Raw genomic sequence first — 13004 nt, 5'->3', positions numbered from 1 at the left:
ACTATGGCACATGTAAATAATCATAATCGATATTTCGCGCAAATTTAATTTCGGCGCATTTTCATTTACTTAGCATAGATTCATACCTCTTTCACCATAATTTCAAAAATCATTTTCGAACCCAAAATCAAATCATTTTTTTAGTTCATTTCCCAATGCAAATCAAACATCAATTAATATCGGTGCATTTTTAAAATCAAATCGAAGATAGTTAAATAATTTGAATATTTTCAATAGTTATGAAAAAAGACTAGTTAGGTGTAATGTTTAATCTTAGTCTTGAATACTTTGGCACAATATGTAATACCTTACACGCTCAAGTATTTGTCTTCCTCCAAAAACCTATTGAACGCCTTTTTTTCTTTCGCAATAAAATGGATTAAAAAGGACAAGTTGGGTGTAATGTACAATCATAATCTCGAATACTTAGGCCTAAGTCGTAATAGCTTGTTCACTCGAGTATCGGTCTTCCACTTAAAACGTTTGTAAATATTCCAGAATTTTCACAACAAAATGGATTAAAAAGGATTAGTTGGACGTAATATTCAATCTTAATCCTGGAGTATTTTGACACAAGTCGTAATAGCTTGTATGTCCGAGTACTTATTTTCCAACCCTAAAAAACAATCCAACACATTCAAACCTTTTGTATTTGGGTATTAAACCTCAAAATCTTTTTTAAACGAAATATATTTTGTCTCGAGACGATGTAAAACAATGTTTCGTCCATTTATATGTGTGAGTAAGCTAGTGATGTTTTCCTGTGAATGTTAATATGTTTAACTATTATGTTGTGATGCAAAAGTCCCCTTCGCCGTTATTTTGAATAGTAAGCAATATTTTTCACTCGATTGCGAAAAAATAGCTTTCGCTAAAATCGACCAATAAACAAATATTTACTACCCAAAATTATGTAGCCTTGAGTTCTCCATCGCACATGGAGATATGTAGGAGCGAGATTCAAAGTCTCGTTAAGCACCCTAATAAAAAACCTTATTTGTTAGTCCTATTTCTTTTTCCTTTTAATAACCCGAAGAACATCAACATTTTAAGTTAACACTTAACGGGAAACTAATTAAACGGTTTTCGTTAAGTACAACAGATGTGAGGGATGTTAATACTTTCCCCTTGCATAATCGACTCTCGAACCCGATTTGATTGTGATGACCATATCTTTGTCATTCTTTAAGGGTTTTATCAATATTTCCCTTTCCTTTTTTGGAAGAAATAAAGTTCAGTGGCGACTCTGTTTATCACCACGAGCGTGTGATGCGCTCGTGGTCGTATTTTCCATGCCTCGACAGTCGACGACTCTGATGGGGATCTTGGTTCCCTAAAGAGAGAGTTAATCCTAGTTTGGTTTATTTGTGATGAGTGTTTGATTTATTTGTTTAGATTTCATCTATCATATGATTATGTTTATCTTGTGTGTTATATTTACTGTATCTTATATATGTTATTGGTTTCCATGTGTTATTGGTATGGAAACTCTAATTGCTTTAACGCATTATGGGAAAAACTCTACACCAAAGTCTAGAGAGAAAACATAAGATAGGACAATGGTTGCGTAGTGTTGGCCTACAAGATGTATATCTCATAGGGTTAGCATAAAAACTTCACTTAGAGTGGATCCTCTTGAGAATATTATTGCCCGATAAGTAATTTGTCGTAAGCGATAATATTTTCATGATGGGTTTGTGACTCTAAAAACACTTTTAGAACGTTAAACTCATGGCCTACTAGGAATGATGGTTGTGTAGTATTGGTCTGCGAGATGCATACCTCATGGGTTTGATACGAGAACATCACTCAGAATATATTCCCTTTAAGGAATTGACGCTCAACAAGTAATTTGTTGTAAGCGACAATCAATTTATGTTTAGTCCATGACTCTAGGAACCATGTTTAAAACCCTGAAGTTAATGGTTGCATAGTGTTAGTCACGAGATGTGTATCTCGTGTGGTTGGCATGATAACCTCGCCTGGAAGAGACCTTCGTGAGGATATTGTTATCTGGCAAGTAACTTGTCGTGTGCGGTAATATTTTCGTGTTGGATCCATGACTCTAGGAACCTTTATCACAACCCTAAATCTTACCTGGTGAGAACCATATGTCAAAAGAAATCAGATTTGTTCGTCATCCGTACCTTAGACCTTTGAAACCATGTTACCTAAAACAAACAAAAAAACATGCATAAACATGATAGCGCATTTTTGCATGTCAAAAGACAACAACAAAAATAAAATCCACGCATCTAGATTCATCATCATGCATATCATTTTTCTACAATCCAAAGAACTCATTTTGTCCTTCTTTCCCCAGTTCAAAGCTGATTCACCGATACCACGACGGAACCATATGCAACTACGAAGGAAGATGGAAGAGATGAGAGGAAACTCATTAGCGTACCTTGATTTTGAAATCACAATCCCTTCATTCGAGCCACAGCTCCCCACAATGGTCAATATTGTGTGGTTAGAGTTTGGTTTTCCATCGAACTACTCATCAACCTTTGTCGATGTTTCGGGAGTAGAGTTATCCATTCTGCACATGGCACAACTATCGACGATTCTTGAGATGCCACATCCACTTGTGGTCCATACCATGGCTATAGGAACCTTTGATGATCTTTGTTATGCTTACCACAATGTTGGTTCTCACAACGATGACCTAGAAGAGAGGGAAGAGTTGGTCAAAATAAAAGAAAAGTATCACATCTTTGAGGATAGGGTAAAGTCCATGGAAGGTGGTGATATCTTTGGTGCGGGTGCCATGAATATGAGCTTGGTCTCGAGTTTAGTTATCCCGACAAAATTCAAAATGCCTAACTTTGATAAGAACAAGGGTCATACTTGTCTAATGATCCACTTAGTGATGTACTACCGAAAGATGGTGGCCTATCGCCTAAATTCTTGCAATCAGCGGTTCACTAAACCAACTCTTCATACCTGCAATAACACATAAAAGTAGAAGTTTCTCCCTCACTTGTTTCAATCCCATTCCTAAGAGGTTATAAAAATAAGCAAGCACCAACAACATTTCACACACATGTCGTGTAGTAAGGTACAAACAACATATGAAAACTTGGTCGGACAGACCGACTTGCTTTGATACTAATTATGTAACACCTTATTTTTCCCACGCATAAATATATGAAAATCAGAGTATTCATCAAAACAAAAACAGGATGTTACACATTCTCAAATCCAAACATATATGCTATGTAACACTTTAACAAATAATAACAATAATCAACACCTTATTTCATGGTGTCTTCGCATGCTCACATTCACTTAGGGTATCATCGCAGTGGAAATTCTCATAATAAACATGCATTAACTTAATTATTTAAACTTCAAATGCACTTATGGCATAATCAAACTCATAAACAAAATATCTTCAAAACGTAAAAATATCAAACATGAAAATATATAATAACTATCTACTAAACACAACAGAATATAGATGACAAATGTTTCCCCTAGTGTTTCATATCAAAGCACATAAACTAAACGCAAAAAGAAAAAGAAGAAACAACCTCGTGTCATCCTCCGCTATAAGCAGTTACCATTTACTTGCTTATTTGTACCCCGAAGAGGAGCACATACCACAACAACATCAACAAAGGGGTAATAAATCACAATAAAAAATAACAGGCATTATACTACAAGGTAGGGTATTTACACAATATCATTCACAATATATTCTCACACCAAACTCATCAATCATTCACAACTCAACAAAATGCATATAATTCATTATGTAATACAAATCAACTATGCAACTATATACATATGCATATGGTACCAACTCAACATTTGGTTCTTCATACGAATCGGGTTCCAATCTATGCGGACCCTAAGCCTCATTTCTAAGCTTGGGATAATCCACTAGTTCCCTCTCTTGACTAGCAGACATGCCTTTTGACAGAACCCTTATGATGCATGGTCATACCATCAAATCAATGTGTTAAGACCCCTCTCTGATCCGAACATAAATTCATTGACAACTCAAGCAATTCCCTATTTAGATTACATCACACCAAAATCACAAAATGCACATTATCAATCAATAGTGTAGCACAAGCATGTTAATAATTCATATTAATATAATTATATTTCAAACATGCAACAATACAACAAACATAACTCAAAATAATCCATATCAACATTCTCATATTTCATACTTACTCTCAACGCTTAACATCTCGTCATAGCAACATATTCAAACATTTCCACAACTCATAAAACATATTCCTCAAACTCGCACAACTCGACATTTACTCAATCAAACAATTTTTAATAATCATTCTTATCAATTACTCATGTTATCACAATATATTCAGCCTCTGAAATTATTATCAATTGATAATAATTCACGTTAACTTTTTAACACTTCGAACTACGTCTTGTTTCGAGTTACGAAACTCAAGTTATGATAAAAACAAAAATAGAAGAATTTAGTCGTTGGAGCGTCTCGCTACGCGAGGACCTCCCTTCCTAAGTGACAGCTCACTAAGTGATGGCGTACAGACCTACAAAAACCAGAATGTGATTTTCACCATTAGGGGACCTCTGGAACTTCAATTTCGATTCCGCAAAAAGCCAGACACTCAAAATTAGACATATTGTGATTATCCCATGATTAAAACCCAATTTAACATATGAATTCCATTGTTTTTATGAAAATCATTGATTTGCAAAAGCTTCGACAATGCAACAATGGTGGAAAAACATCAAGTATCAAAGCAGAAAAATGAGTCATGAATAATGCATAAATTCATCAATTATTATAGGCAATTTTGATCATATAATCAAAAATAATACACAACATACACTCTATAGGAGGTTAATGACTCTTCTACCCTACCCTTTATGCATAAGCCCTATTGAAAACCATTCTCCCCTTTACCGGATACTTTTAGCGGGAAAATTTTGATTTCTGGTAGAACTTCGTCTTCTCCACTCCAAATATCTTCCTCTTCTTAACCCTTTGGTCTCTTTCTCTTTTCTCTGGTTTCTACATACCGACAAAATAGGTATTCCTAGATTTCTCTCATTATAATATATAGTTAAGGCAAAATAACTCTTATTATATTTTTCTCCTCTACTAACAAAATAATTTCTCCTTTCTCCCTTTAATGTTTCCTTAATTCTCAGTTTCACCACAAAAGCTCTATTTTCCTTTAATTAATTAAATCAATTAAATTATTATTACTAAAATAATTTTAGTCATTCTGCCTCACTTCTTCTCATCACATACAACTATCTATCTACCACTAACTCAAGGATACACATCCTTACTCCCATATTTAATTAATCACTCACAATCAAATAAATGCACAAAACATACTAATTTAAATAATTATATAATTCAAGAATTAGAGTATTACACCCCAGGCTCCTCGAAACCACATTGTATCGGCCAATCAAAACTATAGTGAGAGAAATAGGTACAATTATATTCTCATGACCTACAGTCAGTTGTACCCATCTCTACTTCAAAAAGGTTTAGTGGTCCCCAGATCACTTACTTTGTTGCCAAAGTCGTATCCTCCTTAGTACGACCCTAATGCTCGCTACGAATATCACGAATGGGCCCCTGGGCACTCACTTGATGGATGGATGATGATGTAAAGAAATGTTAAATATTTCTAAAAGGATGCTTTCAAATAAAACTCTTGTTGGTGATGTAAGGTGTTACTTCAACTCATAAACACCAGAGAGATAATGAGTTAATCCATAGTCAACCCCTTTGAGTCTATGAGTTAGTGTTTCTTTTCAGATACTCTGGATGAAGAGTTAGATGGAAGATTATCATATATTTAAGAGTAACATCCCTATTCTCTGTGATAATACTTTTGTTATATATTTATCTAAGAATTCTATCTTGCATTTTAGGGCTAAGCATATTGAAATAAAACATCATTTTTCACGTGATTATGTTCAGAAGGGAATTTTCACTTAAAATTTATTGATACAAATCATCAATCGGGTGATATCTTTATAAAAAACCTTGTTGAAGATAGATTCACATTCATTATGAAAAATCTATTTATGAAACCATGTCCAGAATGAAAAGATGTTATTTAGAATGTAAAGTCTCCTGAATCTATATTAGATTATGAGATTGTTTTCTTTCTGACTCTGAAACTTGAAGCTTTCTGAAGTAAAGAAGTTTTCAGGAATCAGAAAGGTTATGATAAAAAACAATCTTATTGATTTGCCTTCATGATTCTGAACAGTTGAAGCATTTAATGGTTGTCTTGTCGTTTGATTTTGTGTGATTCTTAGTGGAGATAGTTGTCCCATTTTATGAGCACATGTGATTAAAGCGTGACACATTGAGTTTAACAATTCTTGGAATTAGGTCTAAACCTTTACACTTTCCCTCATGAATATGCATACATTTTGTCACCATTACTAAAATTGTCTATTTAAACTCACATCACTCACATTTTCACACTATGCGCATATTTATCCTACACTTCCAGCCTAAAAACTCTCTCTCTCTCTCACACACACACACACACACACACTATGCACACATTTTACTAACAACACATTATTCAGTTCTGGAACTCCTGAGCTGTCCAGTTTACCCACGTCTTTTATTTTTCCTTTAGCATCATCACCAAAGGTCACATAACTGGTAGTGTGACGTTGTATATCCACCAATAAATTCTCCATACCAGTCATATGTCTTGAGCAGCCACTATCAAAGTACCAGTCTTCTATGGTAGATGCTCTTAGAGCTGTGTGAGCTAACCTAGCAACCCATTGACGTTTCTTGATGGGGCATTGTGCTTATATGCCTTATGCTTAGGTCTGACATGAGGGGTTTGGTTAGGATAACCATGCAACCTGTAGCAGAAGACTTTTATATGACCAAATCTACCACAGTAGTGACATCTCCATCTCTGAAATTTCTTCTTCTGATGGTTATTCATCCTGGTTCCCTGATGTTGAGACATTGGTTGTGACTTCTGCTTGAACTTCTGAACTTTAGCCTTTGAGCGTTTGAGTTCAGTTGAGGATTTCTTCACAAAGCCTAAACCAGACATGGCTCCTGACTTCTGTCCCACCTTTAGGATCTCTTCCAATGTGTCTGTTCCTTTATTTAGCATTTTGATGGATTTTGTCATTTGATCTAGTTTGGAGGTCAGCAAGGTTATCTCACCATTTAGACCATTTATGACTGTCAGATGCTTCTGTTTCTCACCCTCCAGCTTCTTGATGAGTTTCTTCTGCTTTTCTCCTTGTACACGCACTTCTGCACTTGTGACACATAGCTCCTTATATGATGCAGCAAGTTCCTCAAAGGTCAGTTCATCTATACTTGAGTCATCATCAGTGGCACAAACACTAGTTAGTGCAGTGACATGTTTAGCAGATTCTCCTTCAGATTCACTCTCAGAATCTCCTTCAGACCATGTGACAGATAGCCCCTTCCTTTGCATCTTGAGGTAAGTAGGACATTCAGCTCTAACGTGTCCAAAACCTTCACATCCATGACACTGGATTCCCTTGCCTTGGTTGAACTTTTCTTCAGAAGTTGATCTTTTCCTGATGTCAGACGAGATGTTCTTGACATTTGGTCTACCTTTTTTATCAATCTTCTTTATGAACTTGTTGAACTGTCTCCCAAGCAGGCCTATGGCTTCTGATATGCTTTCATCACCTCCAGTACTTCCTGCTTCTGAATCCTCTTCAGTGTTTGATACAAAAGCTACGCTTTTGTTCTTCTTTTCACCATTCTCACACAAGCCAATTTCAAAGGTTTGGAGAGAACCAATGAGCTCATCCACCTTCATATTGCAGATCTCCTAAGCCTCTTCTATAGCAGTGACCTTCATGGCAAATCTCTTAGGTAATGACCTGAGAATCTTTCTTACAAGTTTCTCTTCAGCCATTTTCTCACCTTAGCCACCAGAGGTGTTGGCAATTTCAAGAATATTCATGTGGAAATCATGAATAGTCTCATCCTCTTTCATCCTCAGATTTTCAAACTTGGTGGTCAGCATCTGAAGTTTAGACATCCTCACCTTGGAGGTACCTTCATGAGTTATCTTGAGGGTATCCCAAACTTCCTTAGCCAGCTCACAGTGGTGCACCAGTCTGAAGATGTTCTTACTTATTCCATTGAACAATGCATTCAAGGTCTTAGAATTTCCAAGGGCTACTGCCTCTTGCTCCCTGTCCCACTCTTCTTCAGGAATTTGCACACTGACTCCATCTTTACCTGTCTTCGTTGGATGTTCCCATCCTTTGTTGACAGCTCTCCAGACTTTGTTGTCTAGAGACCTTAAGAAGGCTATCATACGAGGCTTCCAGTCATCATAGTTAGAACCATCCAGCATGGGTGGTCTATCTGAGTATCCTACATCCTTGTCCATGATACTAGAAAGTAACTTCCCTATATCTCACCCAGAAATTAACAAGCAGGGTTCCTGCTCTGATGCCAATTGAAATTCTAGTTAACAGACTTTCGATGTCACAAGGGATGTTATGACATCTAATTCTGCGTAGACAAGAATTATGCAGAACTTAAAAAGTAAGTGCAGTAAATAACACAAGGAATTGTTTACCCAATTCGGTGTCACACACACCTACGTTTGGGGGCTACCAAGCCAGGGAGGAAATCCACTATTAGTAGTATTAATTCAGACCTTAAACCAACTGTTTAACCCTATCATTTAATACCTACCCAATGCAATTTCAATCTTACTCTAAGATCAGAGTTCCTACTCACTCCCCCTCAATCACCTCAGTGTTACAACCTTTAATTAGATTAAAGTTTGTGGTGAAGTCACACTTCAAACAACTATTGATTGTGCTTAACAGCTTTAATCAAGATACACAGCACTCACGCTTAAAAGCTTAGAGTGACACAACACTTACAACTCAATGAACACCCTAGTCCAATGCAATCATCTAGGTGATAATTGCTTGGCTCACAAGATACACCTTATACAAGACACACACAAAAATACAGCAGTGAAGTATATGGAACAATAAAATCTTCACGCCTAAAAATCCCCGAGTTCTGAATGAAGGATTGCCATCCTTTTATATTGCAGCACTTGGGCCTTGTACTTGTATTTCCTGAAATTAAGGTCAAGCAAGTTAACCTAATTTCCACATATTAGGGTACTAACAAATAGGCTATTTGTTAGGTTCATTAATTGTAGCTTAGTTGTTAGTTTCCTGGATTTTAGCTCAGTTGTTGAATTCCTGAAGAATAGCCTGAGAAAAATGCTAAAACAGAAAAACTAACCAACCTAAAATTTAGCATATGTTGTCTGGAATAAATGTCACAACATTCAGTTTGACGTCCAAATCATAGACCATATGCTAAGTCTGTTATTTTCATGAAAACAGACTGTACAAAATTGTTGTACTGTAGAGGACCAACCCGTTCATACTTCAGTATCAACTTACATTAATAAATGTCAAAACATCCAATTTGACATTTACACATGGAGCCTTATGCCATGGTCTGTTGTTCTCCTGAAGAATAGACTGAGATACATACTGAAATGTAGCAGAAAACCAACCTGCCTATTATTCAGTATATGTTGTCAATGATGAATGTCATAACATCCAGTTTGACATTCAGACAGTATGCCTTTTGCCAGGTCTGTTATTCCCTTGATAAACAGACTGAAAATAAATACTGAGTTATAACAGAACACCAATTGTTCTATTCCTCAGTATCTGCTGTCAGGGATGAATGTCATAACATCTAGTTTGACATTCAGTAGATCCTATATTAGCTAAACCTGCAGCATACTAATCAAGTATGTCATGACATCAGTCAAGACATCAGAGTCCAGTTAGATGATCTAACACAAAATGCAGCCAATTAAACATCTCTACAGCATGTCATGACATCAGTCAAGACATTAGAGTCCAGCTAGTGTTTTAACATAAAATGCAACCAATCAAACATCTACAAACTCCCCCTTTGACAAATTTTTGGCTAAAACAGCTTGGCACCACAACTGAGTTCACAGCAGCAGAAAGCACACATCTAGCAGGGAAAAACCTAGCTAATACACTCAGAGCAGCAACACACTCAACACACAGATAAAAGTTAAATAAGAACCTCACAAATCAGCACACATACAAAAGTTAAATAAAAACTTCCACCAGCATCACACATATAGAAGTTAAATAAAAACTTCTAATAGCAGCACACACAAACACACTCACACTCATAGAAGTGGAACATCAGCTGCAGCACAACCTCTGGATTAGAGGATCTTCAATATCTGTTTAATTAGTCTGTTATCCTGGGGCATCACAGGTGTTACTCCCCCTTTTTGTCAAAAATGTTGCCAAAGCAACACTTTAAATTTCAGACAAAAAAAAACAGAATTACACAATGACAGAAATACAGTCTTGATTTTACTTCACAGTTTCAATCAAGACACCACCCACTTGATCTTGCTTCACAGCTTTGATCAAGTAGTCACACACTTTTGCTTTACAGCAGGTACACCCATATCAAATGCCATGAATTTGAGTATGACATCTTGAACCACTCCTGCATGAACACTTTCGTGAAGTCCAGCAGGCACATAGGCTGTCCCATGTTAGGGTATCCCCTTAACATCTTGTTACCCCAGTTGTAGTGAGTAACATAGCTGTGATCTGTTGTCCAGTCATAGCAAACTTTCAATTGTTTAATAGGTTGAGATATTAAACAATACATCCCAAACATCATTGGTTGCTATAAATCCTCAGAAAGGCATATTCCCAGTTTTCTCCTTAAATTTTCAAACTGAGTAGCATCCAGAGCCTTTGTGAATATGTCAGCAAGTTGTAGTTCAGTGGCTACATGTTCCAAGGTAATCACTTTGTCTTCCACCAGATCTCTGATGAAGTGATGTCTAATGTCAATATGTTTGGTCCTGATGTGTTGGATGGGATTCTTGGAAATATTGATGGCACTGAGATTGTCACAGTATAAGGTCATGACATTTTGAGAGACATTGTACTCAGTAAGCATCTGTTTCATCCACACCAGTTGGGAACAACTGCTTCCAGCTGCTATGCATTCAGCCTCTGCAGTGGACAGAGATACACAGTTCTATTTCTTGCTGAACCATGATATGAGATTGTTTCCCAAGAAGAAACATCCTCCTGAGGTGCTTTTTCTATCATCAGCACTCCCAGCCCAATCAGCATCACAATACCCAGATAGGACAGGCTCAGAGCCATGAGAGTATAGCATACCATAGTCATAAGTCCCATTGACATACTTGAGAATCCTCTTGACTTGATTTAAGTGGCTCACTTTGGGTTCTGCTTGGTATCTAGCACACACTCCAACTGCATAGGAAATACCAGGTCTACTTTCAGTTAGATATAGTAGACTACCTATCATGCTTCTATACAAGCATTGATCAACACTGGGACCTCCATCATCTTTGGTTAACTTTAGATGAGTAGGTGCAGGAGTTCTCTTGTGCCTAGCATTATCCATACCAAACTTATTAACTATGTTTTTGGCATATTTGCTTTGGGAGAGAAACATAGAATCCTCCATTTGGTTAACTTGCATTCCAAGAAAATAAGTCAATTCCCCAACCAGACTCATTTCAAACTCAAATTGCATCTGGTGAATAAAATGTTTCACCATTTGCTCTGACATTCCACCAAAGACAATATCATCCACATAAATTTGGGCAATCATGATTTTGCCATCTTCATCCTTCACAAACAAGGTCTTATCTATCCCACCTTTTATGTACCCATGAGAGGTCAGAAATTCAGTCAACCTTTCATACCAAGCTCTAGGTGCTTGCTTTAACCCATACAAGGCCTTCCTTAACTTGTACACATGTTTAGGTTGGTTAGGATCACATAACCCTTTAGGTTGTTCCACATAGACTTCTTCATTTAAGTAGCCATTTAAAAATGCACTCTTCACATCCATTTGGAACAATTTGAACTTCAGAATGCAGGCCACACCTAACAGCAATCTGATTGACTCAAGTCTAGCAACAGGTGCAAACGTCTCATCAAAATCAACCCCTTCAACTTGAGTATATCCTTGAGCCACTAGTCTTGCTTTATTCCTAGTGATTACTCCTTTCTCATCAGACTTGTTCTTGTAAATCCACTTGGTACCAATGATGTTAGTCCCTTCAGGTCGTGGAACTAGCTCCCATACTTCATTCCTATTAAACTGCTCCAGTTCATCTTGCATGTCATTGATCCAATATTCATCAGTTAGGGCTTCTTTCACATTTTTTGGTTCAACCTTGGATACAAAACATGAATTTGAGCTAATTTCCCTTGACCTGGTAGTCACACCACTATAGGGATCCCATATGATAAGATCCTTAGGGTGGTCTTTCTAAATTCTGATAGACGGCACTTTGGTGGATGCATCTACCTCACATTCAGGAGGAGTCTCCTGTACTTCTTCAGACTTGACTGGTATGTCTGTTGAAGTATCAAGGAAAGTTCCAACATCCTCTATGACATCGACTCCTTCCTCTTTATCATCCACAATAACATTTATGGATTCCATTAGGACATTGGTCCTGGAGTTGAATACTCTGTAGGCTCTGCTGTTAGTTGAGTATCCTAGGAATATACCCTCGTCACTTTTGGGGTCCATTTTCCTTCTTTGTTCACGATCTGCAAGAATGTAACACCTGCTTCAAAAGATATGAAAGTACTTCACAGTGGGTTTTCTGCCTTTCCATATTTCATACAGAGTGGACGAGGTTCCTTTTCTCAAGGTAACTCTATTGTGAACATAGCAAGTTGTATTCATAGCTTCAGCCCAAAAGTGCATAGGAAGCTTCTTTGCATGAATCATAGCTCTGGCAGATTCTTGAATGGTTCTGTTTTTCCTTTCAACTATCCCATTTTGCTGAGGAGTTATAGGAGAGGAAAACTCATGACTTATCCCTTCAGACGAGCAGAACTCATCAAACTTGGAATTTTTAAACTCAGTCCCATGGTCACTCCTAATTCGTACCACA

The sequence above is a fragment of the Lathyrus oleraceus genome, chromosome 6, assembly GCF_024323335.1.
Source record: "Lathyrus oleraceus cultivar Zhongwan6 chromosome 6, CAAS_Psat_ZW6_1.0, whole genome shotgun sequence".
NCBI lineage: Eukaryota > Viridiplantae > Streptophyta > Magnoliopsida > Fabales > Fabaceae > Lathyrus > Lathyrus oleraceus.
Note: the sequence above shows the minus strand (reverse complement) of the source record.